This window comes from Vicugna pacos, chromosome 15 (assembly GCF_048564905.1).
Source record: "Vicugna pacos chromosome 15, VicPac4, whole genome shotgun sequence".
In the NCBI taxonomy this organism is placed as follows: Eukaryota; Metazoa; Chordata; class Mammalia; order Artiodactyla; family Camelidae; genus Vicugna; species Vicugna pacos.
The window spans coordinates 27,377,175-27,391,438 of NC_133001.1; the positions used below are offsets into that span (position 1 = coordinate 27,377,175).

General features: G+C 40.4%; 1 protein-coding gene across 3 annotated transcripts in view; it reads right to left on the reverse strand.

Moving 5' to 3' along the window:
* Positions 1–14,264, reverse strand: part of SOCS5 (suppressor of cytokine signaling 5) — an 83,928-nt gene that overhangs the window by 44,236 nt on the left and 25,428 nt on the right. The window contains exon 1 of one of the 3 annotated variants that reach the window (XM_006216442.3): positions 10,995–11,170. The exons of 1 other annotated variant lie outside the window; for it this stretch is intronic. The gene's annotated coding sequence lies outside the window, so the exon portion shown is untranslated. Of the gene's footprint in view, positions 1–10,656; positions 10,928–10,994; positions 11,171–14,264 lie in introns of those variants that run through there. One more of the 3 variants, XM_031672598.2, reaches the window with a different exon arrangement.

Consider the following 14,264-nt stretch of genomic DNA (forward strand, 5'->3'; position numbering starts at 1 on the left):
ACCATGCAAATATTAATCAAAAGGATACAGAGACTGCAGAACAAGGGAAATTACTAGAAATAAAAAGAGACATTTCGTTATGACAGAAGGGTCAATTCATCAACAAGACTTAACAATCCTAAATGTGCATGCACCTAACAGCGCTGTCACAGTGCTTGAAACATGAAACAAAATCTGACAGAACTGAAAGGAGAAACAAAGAAATCCGAAATTGTAGGTGGAAACTTCAACCCTGTTCTCTCAGTAATTGGTAGAACAAGTGGACAGAAAATTAGTAAAACTGTAAGAAGATATACAAAAACCAATCTAACTTAATTGACATTTACAGAACACTCCACCCAGCAACAGGAGAATATACATTCTTCTCAAGTACACATTGAACATTCAGCCAAGAAATACCATGTGTTGGGCCATAAAACAGTCAAAAAGCTTAAATGGACTGACATTATTAAGACTGTGTTCTCTGACCACAACGGCATTAAATGAAAACACAGTAACAAATACCTGGAAAATCCCTAATATATGGAAATTATTTGGCATACTCTTTGAAACAACCCATGGGTCAAAGAAAAATTGTAAGAGAAATTGGAGACTATTTTGAATGGAATGATAATGAAAATTTATAGCTTTAAATACTGATACTTAAAAAAAATTTTAAATCAATGATCTAAGCTTTCACCTTAAAAACTAGAAAAAAATAGAGCAAGTTAAAACCAAAGTAAGGAGGAAAGAAGGAATTAGTAAATGATAAGAGCTCAAATCATGAAATAGAAAGATAAACTACAGAGAAAATCAACAAAACCAAAAGTTGATTATTCGAAAGAACTGATAAAATTGATAACCCCTAGTTAGACTAATCAAGGAGAGAAAAGGAGAAAATGAATCCAATATCCAGGAATGAAAGAGGGAAACTCAGTACAGATCCTACCTACATTAAAAGGAAACACTCTTTTATAAAATATATGATTTATTTCCAAGCTAAAAAATTTGACAAGTTAGATGAAATGGACAAATTTCTTGAAAGACACAAATTACCAAAACAAGTACAAAAAGAAATAGAAAATCTGAAGTCTTAGATTCATTCTTTTAAAAACTGAATCCTTAATTAAGAACCTTTCCACAAAGAAAACTCCATGCCCAGATAAGCACATTGGTGAATTCTATCAAACATTTAACAAAGAACACCAATTGTACCCAAACTCTTCTCTAAAAGAAAGGAAGAGGAAACACTGCTGGTAGGAGTTTAAAATGGTAAACCCACCTTGGATATTGTTCTGCTGGTTTCTCATGTTAAACATACACCTATCCCATGACCCAGCAATCTACTTCTAGGTATTCACCCACAAGTAAAGAGTACATGTGTCACAAAAAGCTTGTTCAAGAATGTTCATAGCAGCTTTAGTCATAACAGTTGAAAACTAGAAACAACCCTTTCCACAGTAACAATGAAGAAACTACAGTATATCCATACAATGAAACACTACCCAGCAACTGAAAGGACCTAACTACAGTTACAAGCAACGGTGGATAAACCTGTATTTTAAACAATAGCTTCATGTAATTTTTATGCCCGAGAAAGTTTGAGAACTACAGGTAGAAAAATGCGTAATAAAACAAAAAGAGAAAATATAGGGTTTGGGTAGTACATACATTAATCAGTACCATATATATCATAAACTATATATAACAGTTGTCATCTTCCATAATTGCTTAATTGCTACTTAAATAATATGACAATACTCCTCTGTTCGTGTTCAGTTTTGTACTTATGTGCTTCAAGGGGTACTGACTCCAATTTTAGTCTTCATTTAACTACCCTAATTTCTCACTAACCTCAACTCAAACCGTGCATTTTAGATAAGGAATCCTGTTCATCCGTTCCTTTGCTTTTTTCTTAATATTCTACTTCCTTAGTACATACTGTTGCCCCTACCTCTTTAACAGTGTTATTCTTACTTTTTGCCGCACAGCCTTGTCTTTCTACTGCCTTTAAAACTGAACCCAAAACTCATCTTTTCCACTAAGTGCTAAACCACCTCAGATTCTTTCCAAATTCCCTCAGCACTTGAAGACCTTACTCCCAATAGATATATTTATTTTACTGAATTTGGACAACTCTTCTTAATGACTCATCAACTCCATGCCCTGGCTTAGAGACTAGAACCTTTGGGGGAGAAATGAAAATATTACAGTCTTCTTCAAGGTTCTTCTCTAGTGCTGTTTCTACTTTTCTTTCTTGGAGTACCATCCTATTTGCCAAAGCCTTGAGCTGAAGGAGTAGGAGAGAAAGAGAGGCAAAGAGCTGGTTGACTAGGGCTGCTCTGGCCAGATTTTAAAGGAGGTGAAAAAGACTTCAGGACTTGTTCAGACTACATGACTAGCCCAAGGATGGAAGCAGGATTCCAAAAGGGGGCTTTAAGTGAGGAATAAGGAAGTGCATCTGACTACGAATTCCCCATATTATGCTGGATGGCCAAAAAGGATGCAGTATATTGTTTCAAGGACAGTAAAATATTTCTGGCTTTCTGGCAACAAATATTTCTATATAATCTTTGTAATGCGGGGGGGTTGACTGGAGGTGGGTGAAATTTAAAATAAATATTAAAAAATGTCTACATTCTTGAACTTCGTGGCAGTACTAGCAGTTACTTTTTGTTCTGCTTGCATTATTATGTAGGAATTATGGCCATTACTTGTCTAATTTCAGAACTTTCAACTATAAACTTTATGCCTCCCAAATCGTTATCTATAAACCTGACCATGTTCCTGAGCTAGACCCATATTTCCAACTGATATCTTGTTATTACTCATCTAAAAAGCGTAATTCCTTATCTGAAAGCAAATTCAGTAGTCCCCTTCTCTCAAACTTGCGCATATTATTCTAACCTTAGACTCATCTTCAACTTCTATCACCTCCAAATACCAACCAAGTCTAGAGGACTCATCTAGATATCTCTGAAATCAGTGTCCTTGTTTCTATCCCTACTCCAAATTCCCTCATTCAGACCATCATAATCTCTTTCCTGAACTAGGGCAGAGCCTTAAATGGCATCCTTGACCATGATCTACCTACCAGAGGCCAGGGAGAATGCCTCACTCACTCACCCTGCCGTATGAAATACTTGGTGAATAAATGTCTCCAGATTGTTCTCTCTACTGTGACTATAATCACTTTCTAAAGCATTAAATTATCTGTATCACTTCCTCACCTATACAATAAAAACTCCAAACTCCTAGTATGGCATTTTGTTCCCATTCTACCTTGATTCTAGTCTGATTTCCTAGTTTTCTTTTGCACTCATTTTGACAGATCAAAACTTAGCCTTCTCCTTAAACACATTATGCCCTTTCATTTTTAATAATCTACAATAAACAATAACTCAGTCCAGCTTATTTTATTTTGATGAGCACTCTTATACAATTTAAAGGCATTAACCAAACCCATACAGAAGTAATGAGTGAGAAAACAATCAGACAATCAGCCAACTCTCACTTAAGCTTATTTTCATAGCCCTATTAACATGGTCAGTTAAATGGAAAAGTGAATAAAATGTTTCAACTACCTGCTGAGCTTCTTCCTTACCACAAGTTAATGTTAAAGGTCTTCAGTTACAGACTTATTACCCTCCTTTTGATTGACAGGCACTAAGAGAACTAGAACTCAGTTCTTCACATCTATTCTCCTTACTTTCATCAACACCTCCCTTCTCCATTTCTGCTGTTTCTCCCTCTTGTACTTTTCTCCGCCTGCAGCCTAAGCTTTCCCAGCATCCACTTTGTCTACCCTTCACAAGAACATCAGGATTCCTCTATCACTCTTATTGGTAGAACACTTAAAAATTTACAAAACACTTTCACATTTATTTACTCACCTGGTTCTTACAGCCTCATTTCTGGGTATTCCACAATGAACAAATATAAAATACATGTGTAACAGTTTATATACAATAGATGCTACCCTTTTAAGTAAAATATAAGAATTTTCTTATATTTTAACTCAAATTGGAAGAAATTTCAGTTCAAAAAGGTTCAGTGGTTCAATCTAACTTACTGGTATTCCCTCTGCTTACAGCTCTACCACCTCTCTTCACCTGCCCATCTCTTTAGACACAGCTCAAGCCTTCCCCTCCTCCCAGAGAAAGAATGTTATACCTGTTGCAATGCTATCCTAATGTTTTCACACCACTATCTCATACCACTAGAAGGATCCAGGTCTCTGGACTCCTACTCTGGTGTCTTTTCTACCAAAAACTATTTTCTTTGTTAATGTTACCTTTATTAACACCCATTAATGATCTAGCATTTTATAAAGTCAACAGGAGAAACATTCTATTGGCAGCCAGCACTGACGGCAGGACTGTAAAAACATCTCTAGCTTTCCTTAAAAATCAGGAATTTAAGGAATGTTTCTAAATCCTCTAAAAAAATCTAGATACTAGCTTTTGTGGTAAAGACATCCAAAGCTGCCACTGCAAAAGAATAAAACAACATTTCATAAATCCTAAATTAAACTATTACAAGTTTTAAGAGATACCTCCTAATATCCTGGGAAGTGTTTAGGGTTAACAATCAAAAGAGCAGGGCCTTCGTTCCAATTCTACCACATACTGGCCAACTTGGGAAAGTCACTTAACCACCCTGAATCAAATTTCCTCTATGATAAAATTTAATAATGCCACCCACCTTTCAGAACTATTAAGAGAAGTAAATGAAAGAATAAATGCAAATCACTTGGCCTGGAACATAATAGTTAAAAAGTAGTAACCCCTCTTAAAATTAATTTCATCATTTTTGTTTTCAGAACCATGCCCCATAACCTTCAACATGTTCTTCCTTGGACTTTGTGGCCAAGTAGTAACTACAATAAATGCCTTCAAGGAAGTTATCTTCATGACTTCTGGATCCCCTTCCTGGGTCACAACTCAGCCTATAAATATAATTTGGAATATCTCCTCCTAAATGCACTATCTTGTTCCCTGCCACACAAAAACTCATCAAAGGATGTTCCTGTAGCTTCTCCTTTTTGGCTTGGCTTTTAACTGCCTGGAACAGCACACAGAGTCAGCTGCAAAGCTGGCAACTTTCAATGCCAGTGTTTCTTTAAATCATTTATAAAAATGTTAAATAAAATTAGTCTCAGCACTGATCACCCGAAGGGTAATAAAGATGTTCTGCTGTCTCATGTTAATAACCAAAGACCTAATAATTAGATAAATCAGCTCCCCTTTGGCTACATGCATATTTTAACCCTTAAGAAAGTGCTTGGACTTCTCCCAGCAGATTATATTTAATCTTTATTAAGTTTATTTTTTCGCTTTACAGTATACTTCAGTTTCCCTGCTACAAAGACACACTAATCTTTAGAACTCAGATCTATGCTAGAGCTAAACACCTACCAAATCCTGGTTTTCCTCAACATTCTTCTCTATCCAACTTCCAGTTCTTTACTCTCTTCCTCTGACTATCAACCACATACGCAGGCTTGAAGTTCAGTTCCCAAATCACTTTCATTCCATCTTTCTATCTCTCACATTCCGTTTTAAGTGGGTGTGGGTGTGTGGATGTGATGTGTAGGTATGTGGGTGTGTGTATATGTACATATACACACATAAAATTTAAATAAGCTTCTGTCCTTTTCAACTGCTTGAAATACAGTATATGAATACTTGATTACCACCTCTAACTAAAGAATCTTGCTTAGAATAGAAAGACTGGATATGATTCCTGTACAGTAGTCTTCAAATAAAATAAGGAAGTTATAATTTGAAGACAATCCCAGAGCAGAGAAGCCCATTTCAAAAATAATTGTTTCAAAATTATCTTCATCACTGTTTTCTCTTACTAGCTTTGATAAAGACTACTGCATGACATCTCATCAAAGGAAAGGTAAATTTAGTTTTGGTGTTAAAGAGCATACAAGTAAAATGCCTATGGACAATTAGAGAACCTGTGGAAATATATTCTCACTCTACTGTATTTGGCAACACCGTCATTATGATCTCCCTCAAGTCATTCCTCAGAATTTTTCACCTGCGTGTAGAGTAAAGGCAAGCAACTAATCATTCTCATTTAAACTATTCAGGTGTAAATTTACCCAACACTAACATGAATCAACCCAATTTGACCCTTCAAGATTACTTCTGCTCTAACCAGATTCAAAAGCCCCTTTCCCCCTTTAAAAGTAGGATAGTTGACTAACTCTGATGAGAAGTTTATTAAGTTGGGCAAGGCAAATGAGTCATATTTTCCCTCTGTCATTCTGTAACATCCACAATGAAGCTAAGATTTGCCTGGTCTGTATCTACTCCATCCATGTACCCATGAATTTTAAATATGAATAACAGACGATTTGCAATGCCATAATCATTTTTAAATACATAAAGAAAATTCAACTTAATGAAAAACTGAGCAATGGCTGTTTTTATTTTTCATCATAGCATGGTATTTCTGATATCTTCTGGAACCATATTTAGCTAAACATTTAATTCACATAATTAGATTACATAACAGATCTGAAGATCTGCATGTCTAAGTTCTACAAAATTCCTAAAAGCATGTCATGAATCCAAAAGTGGCCAATAAATTGTAATAGTTCCATAATCTTTATCATAATAATTAGCCAGAAGAAGATTAGGAGCTGGTCACTCTCAAACATTAAAATTCTGTATCAAGGAAAGAAAAATATGACCTTGGAAACTTTTGATGGTTCCATGTAACTCTCTTAGCCCTGCTGGCTAGCATTATTTCAGAATAAAGGGATTACCCATGCATGTATTTATCATCTGAAGTACCACCAACAGAATGCCCATCTGAGATCTAAAACAAAATAGCAAAAAATCGACCACTAGCATAATAAAAGTGCTTCTGAACTAAAACTTGTTTCTGATTTTAATCTCTAACTGTAAATGGGCTCAATTAAGTGAAACTCTAAGAATAAAGGCAATTTAAAAATATTATGTGATATCCGTTGAAAAATAATTTAATGTTTAAAAAGAGGTATAAAAATGTAAGCTCATGTGTGACAGCTATTAAGTAGCTTCATGGAGGTACAGGTGGCAAAGATTTTGTGAGAAGGAAAGATCACAACGATGCAGGAGAATCAAAGTTAAGGGGACTATAAACGGTAGACGAGATGCTATTAAAAAAAAAAACAACAAAAGGTGAAGAATCTGATAAGGAAGAACTCCAGAATATCCAGAAGACATCCACCATCGTCACCATAAAAAACATTTGCTAACACACACACACACACACACACACATTTGCTAAACCACATGTTCATGACACTAATTAGACCTGGGCTATAGTAAATCAAAAAGGATGAAATGTTACAAAATTGGAGTTACACAAATTTTATCAGGAAAACCTAACAGTTTAATGAATGAAGTCAGAAAAATATTCACTTAATAGAAAACAAGGTTCAATGATTTTTCTCACGGTTCCATTGGCAGAAGTGGGTTACAGTTAATAATACACCTTATAAAGTCCTGGTTTCCTCATCTAAGATTAACCTGCAGGCCTCAAGAACTCACTGTATTTCCAGCAGAATATCTACAAATCAATCATTAAAAATTTAATTCTAGAATATGAAACTGCAACAAAGGTCTCCCAATGACATTAGGAAAATCAGCCACATTCACCCTCGTCTGATATGCATACCTAATTCAAAGTCCAAGGTGAGCAGAAGAAGGACCGAAAAAATAAATACTAAGGGCATCATTTGCACTAAGTCCCCCTAGGGCAGACTCGTATTTGATCATGTATTTATCTAGGAATTTTCTGTAGCCACAAAGTGACTTCGTTAACAACAAGGAAATAAATGAGCATAAAAATGCCTCTATATACCTAATGAACCTTGAGAATAATGCCTAATATTTTTGCACCCATATTCTGTGCTAAAGAAACACTTTTAATACTCACTAATACCCTATAAGGTGGGTACTTTTATTGATCTCACTTTACAGATGAGAAAACCTAGGTACATAACGGTTAAATCACTTGCCAGGGATCATAATTCTATTATACAAACCAGTCTCTCTTTTACAGCTACAATCAAAATCATGTTTTTAAAATTGTCATGTAATTCTACTACAGCTCTTTTTAAAGGTACTAAAATCCATTTTAACATAACAAAACCCCCACACTTACTTAAAATAATTTCATATAATCTACTTTGAAAATATGAGAGCCTTTTGAATTTTGAGAATTTTTAAGCAATTAACTTTTAGCATGAAAGTTATGGTACACTAGCCTACTCTAAGAAGTTCATGTTGTATTTCATCTAGATGACGGTTTGTCTCTTTCCAATGAAAGGGAAATATCAGCACTTCCGCTAACAATACAGCATATTGTTTCAAACTTTTCAATAAAGACTCATCTAGTTTTATCTTATTTCACATATAAAAGTAGTCAATTATTCAAACTTCCCCATCCTTAGAAAGGAACAACATCACAGATAATCCAAAAATCATTTACAGCTGGCACTAGAATGCTTTAGAAATAAACAATGTGAATGTGATAAAGTAGAAAAACCCTGGCCAAGAGTCCAGAGACCTGCCCACCAATCCTGGCTGAGTGACTAACTAGAATTTTGGTTCCTTCCACTGGTCTGGACCTCAGTCTCCTGATCTGTAAAATCATCATCTCTATGGCCTACTCGTCTGGCTCTAAAAGAAATGTGACTCATACACATACATCTTTTTTCCAAGCTTCCCATCCTCATTCTGCTTAGTTCTTACCAATACTCTGCAGGTATTGAGAATTATTTTTCCTTAGTTCTACAATAGGAGAAAACAGCCCATTCTAAACAAAGGTGATAGGGGAAGGCCTTCCAGACCACTGGTTTGCCATGGATTACTTTCAAGGTGAATAATGCAGAAGCTATTATAATGTTAAAAGGTGTTGGGTTTCAATATTTTAGGCTACTGTTTTGTGTGCCAGTACATTCTCCCTGAGGACGAATAGTAAAATTCAAGGACAATGGGGAGAAAAAAAATGTAATTATCCGTTATTTATTCAAGAACTAAGAAGGTGCCAACTGAAAAGACTAACACCTTTCTGCAGAAATGTTTTCTCTGACTGCTGAATTACATTTTACATTAAAGGGGAAATATGATCTACAAGACTTTCTCAAATATGTTTAAATACCCCCTAAAAAAGAAAAAGCTTTTGTTTTGTAAATTGTGAGGAATTAGTAAGATAACATACATGATTAAGAAAACATTAAAAAGATTAAAGATCTAGCTGTTCAAATTTTAGCTTCCTCTTCTCAGTGATAAGAAGAACCTCAGTGGGCAGCCACAGAGGTGGATTCTGTCGACTGCCACTGCTTAACCCTGGTATGCATTTTTTGTGTTCTTAACCTATTCTCAAGAGTGTTATGAAAATACAAGATTATTAAAATTAAACTAAGGATCTGACATTGATTCCCAGTTGTTAGAAAACTCAACCTGATTTTCCTATGCTTTCTAGAGCTCCTAGCTTACCAGCATTTTCCCAGTTCAACACTTAAAGGTAAAATATTTTAAACTTATTCAGAATTTCTGGTTCAATTTTGCATGACCTTGTAAAGAAACAATTAAAAGCAAGGGAAAGTATGGGAATTACTTACTAATCTTGTAGAATAAAAGTCAGTAGCAAACTCTAATAGTACAGTCCAGTCTAAACGCTAAATTGGGAGAAGTAAGCCACTGCTATGGATGGAGAGACCCAAAGAAAGGCTCTTCAGGAGATGGAGAAGCTGCTACAAGAATTTCAAGGTGCAGTCTGAAAATTTCCAGCAAAACTAGTAACTGGTAAAACACCATTGAACACACACATACATTTTAAAATAAAAGATAACTGCTAAGGTCCACCTTTTGGTTGGAATGCCAAAAAAAAAAAGTCAAAAATCACCTCGTGACCCCAATCCCCCAGCCTCTCAAAGTACAGAAGCAAGCCAAGACGTGTACTTAAACTGTTTCTGAGCATCCTTTTTTAAAGGCAACTCCCTCTCCAGAAAGTCACTACGCTTCACCTACTTGAATGCCCAAATCCTAGCACCGAAGAATCTTAGGACGCCAAGTAGTTGCAGAGGGGTTTTACAGAGCCGACCTGCGCATCCTTTTCCATCTCGAATTAAACTCCGGAGGTGCTCCTGTCACTTCCCCATCCAAGCTCTCCAGTTCTTTCTCTCATCTCTCTATGGACCTCTCTTCTCATCGACCTTGAGGGCCCTGGATCGCAGTATTAGAGCCCGAAGTGACTTGGCCGGTGCCCCCTTTCCTGCAGCGCGCGCAAACGCCCCACAATCTCCAGTGGCCTCCCTCCGATCCACCACGACCCAGATCATGAACGACCTCCTGCTAGCCCGGGGCGACCCCCTTCCCCTTAGGCGCCCCACGTTCCTCCAACAAGAAAAGCAATTTCATGAAATGCATCGAGAGCCCACTAAGCGCAAGCACCCACTATACGCCGCACGGTCTGCACGGTGCTAGCGGCCCGGGCTCGCCACCCCCGCCCGCCGACCTCTTCCCGGCCAGAGGACCGGAGCTGCCTCCGCCCGGGCGGAGGCGGACTGCGCCGGGGGCAAGCACCGGGGTCCGGAGAGGAGGCAGCTACCGGTGGCGCGGGGACCCGGGAGCGCGCACTGGCCGAGCCGGCCGCGGGGACACTCACCAGTCGGGGCGCGCGGGGCGGCCTCATCCAGGGGCACCTGCGGCCAGGCAGGACGGGCCCGGACGGCGCAGTCACCGAGAGGGCGAGTCCGCCCGCCTGCCTGCCGGCCCCGTCCTGTTCCCTCGACTGCCCGAGCGAGCGCAGTCTCGCTTCCTCCGGACGGAGTCCGGGGACCCCCAGCTCCGCCGGATGCCCCCGCCAGGCCCCCACCCCCTTCCCCGGCCGCCTCCCCCTCTTCACCCTTTTCCCCTCCCCCCTCCCCCCAACCCCCACCGGAATGGAAAATACCTCCCGGGGCGGGGGGCGGTGGGGGCACGCCTCTCTGAAGGGCAGCTTACCGTGACCAATAGCAGGCGGGACCCTGGAGGGGCGGGATTCCTAGCGGCCAATCCGGAGGCGTGTAGGTGAAGGCCGAAGGAGGGAGGCTGGGAGCGAGAGGGGGGCGGCCCGGGAGTCAGGGAGGTCCGGCCGCTCGGCTGCGCGCTTTGCGCGGCTGCCATTTTGGAGTCGGGCAGCTGCGACGGCGGCCGGGTCCGGCCCGGGGGAAAGGGAGGAGCCAGTCAGGTGGTAGAGAGGTGGTCACGTGGGCTTTAGGGGCGGGGTGAAGCGGGCTGCGGCCCGAGGGGAGGGGTCGGCGGTGGCGAGTCACGGGGACTGAGGAGGGTCACGTGGTTGGAGAAGAGCCATCGGTGGGCTTGGGGGTGGGAGGTCAACCTCGAGGTAGGAGAAAGAGGAAAGCTTTGTCCCTGGTTTCAACTCCGTTAGAGAAAAGGAAAGGAAAAATGATGAATGGAGGGCGTGAGTGGCGGGTCGGAAAATGTGAATCAGCCTCCCTGTTAACTAAATTCCAAGATCCACCGGAACCTGGGCACTTCGTTTAGTTCAAGTATTCCCATCCCCACTCCCAGCTATCACAAACGTGACTCACATGTGGGTCGGTTGGAGAGGTGTTTGTTTTCCACTTTTTGCCTGCACTTTATATGGAAGGGCCCCCGCCCTAGATATGGCTGAAAGGGTAAAAGCGTAGTTTAGGCACTGTGACGCCGCCAGGACAGGCCATCTGGCCTTTTAGAAGCCTTGCCGTCATTCACAAACTTACCGACCACTTCTGTGTTAGACATGCCCATGATCGTATTCCAACGCCCCCAAACTTGAAACAGCAGACAAACCACACCAAAACAAAACCTTGACTATGAGGTCCTGTTCAGCTCCCATCCTTATTTCAATTCATGCTTCGAGTACAGGCTAAATTATACTCCTTACTAGTCTACTGAAAATGCTCCTCTTAAGGCCCCAGTGACATCCATATGATCAAGCTCAAAGGTCACTTTTTAGTTCTTACATAATCTCTTTTGCGGTAAGTAGATTCTATGGACTACATCCTTCTTGAAGCTTTTTCTCTCCCCTAACACACGCCTCACCCCAGTTTCCCTGAAACCATAAACCTCACGTTGTTTTTCTCTCCAGTTAACTTTTCTAAATCTGTTCTCTATTGGCCGTTTAAAAGAGTCCCAGGATCTGATCCTCAGTCCTCTCCTCAATAGGTACTTAGTCATTCTACTGCCCACCAAACTCTGTACTCCTACCCTAACCAATACATCCTCAGGACACATTGGGGAATGATGTTTATAAACCTGGCAGGTCAAGGATAAAGGTGAAAAAGATTTACACAACTATTTTGATGGCCAAGTGTACTTTTAACGAGGTCCCAGTCTGCATAAATAAGTGCTTTTAGACATCTCACACTTCCACCTAATTGTGACATATCCAAATGAGAACTCACATGCCCTAAGAAGTCCCCAAAACCTGCTCCTTCCCATCTGCTCTTTATCTTCTTTGATAATATCACCATCCATTCACTTAGCCAAAGCAGAACCTGCAAGTAATCCTCCGGGCTGTTCCTCCACTGCTGTAACACTTGCCTACTCCTTGGAAATTTGTCCTGCTGATTATATTTGCTAAATGCCCTTTCGTCGTAGTTTCTATAGCCACTACCTCACCTGGGCCATTTATTCATTAGCCCAGTATTTACTAAGCATTTTACAACAGGCCAGGCATTGTTTGAGGTGCTCAGGATTTAGTGGTGAACAAAACTGACAAGGTTCCCGAATAGGGTGAGACAAAGCGTATATGAGTAAAGTAGCAAATCAGTAAGCTAATTCAGTGGCTGATGTGTGCTATGAAGATCTCTTCCCACCAAAAAAGAGAAACTTGCCTCTGGCAGTTGCCCAGCTCTGCACCTCAGTCTCCACCAACCCCTTCCTGCCTACCTCCGCATGCCCACCCAATACCTTCTCATCCTTTCTTCTTACTCTGAAAGAGAAGATGGCCCTGATCCTTTCATCTGGAGTGATTTTATTTCCTTTCACCCGCTAGGACTTTCCTCTATCTTTATGTTACAGCTGCCTCAATACAGATTCCCCCAAGTAGAAGATAAGCTACTTTGAGGGCAGGGATCACATCTCGTACATCATGGCACCTCCATGGTGGCTTGGCTCAGAATAGGTGCTCATAAAATGAGTGTTAAAATGAACTGGTGAATCCCCTAACCCCTAAATCAGGCTGCCACAAAAGCATCTCCAGCCCAAATCAGAGTAGAAGGTCAGTGAGCTCATCTACTAGAGTGCAGTCACATTGATGCCTCATGGCAGGGGGGCAGGGTAATAATGAATGAGATTACCTATGTTGGTCCCTTCCAGGTCTGGGATTCCTTGATGCTGTGCCCCATGCGGGGTAGTCGTTGCTTCCCAAACACTACTTTACTTGACAGTGCCAAGTACATGTGGGCAATTGAAAAGTACTCTTTGTTTTTGATGACGAGCTTCAAACCCAGAGCACTCTGGGTGAGTTGCCAGCAGAGGCTCCGCAGGAGAAGGATGCAGTTACCACTTCACCCTGTATTTCCAGGCCCTTGGGTATTGCGTCCCAACAGGGAACAAGATGTTGCCAGTTCCGTCATAGTCATTGTAATTAAACCCGAGTTCTGGCAAAGGGCAGTGCGTAATTATGAGGTATTATTATGGTTTTTATCATTATTAGGCACCCAGCTGCCCAGCCCAGGAAACCACAGTAGTAAAACACCAAGAAGCCAAGCTCCTCTCCCAGCTGGCATGAATCAATACCAGGTGTATTGGCACACGGTCCCACAGCTCCACTCATCAAGATGAAACCTTCTGTCCCTTCTTTTTGGCAAGATAAAATTTTAAATGAATGAAAAGAGGGAATGTAATGAAAGACCTTTGCCACCAACTCTAAATGGAGTTCCTTCTCCCCCACCCCTTCGCGTTCCCAGAACAATCTCTTCTCTTCTACATATTTATTGTGTAAATCTTTTTCAGCTTTATCCTTGACCTGCCAGGTTTATAAACATCATTCCCCAATGTGTCCTGAGGATGTATTAGTTAGGGTGGGAGTACACAGTGCAGGAAAGATTGCTTTTACTTTCAAGAAACTTATAATACAAACTAAATAATTCAGAAAGCACTGTCAGGCTTAACAAGGCATCTGCCTTTTATTGAGCACCTACTCAATGCCATACTTGGCATTTTCACGTGTGCTGACTGACTTAATCCCCTCCACCCTGCAAGGTCGTTTTATTATCCTCATTT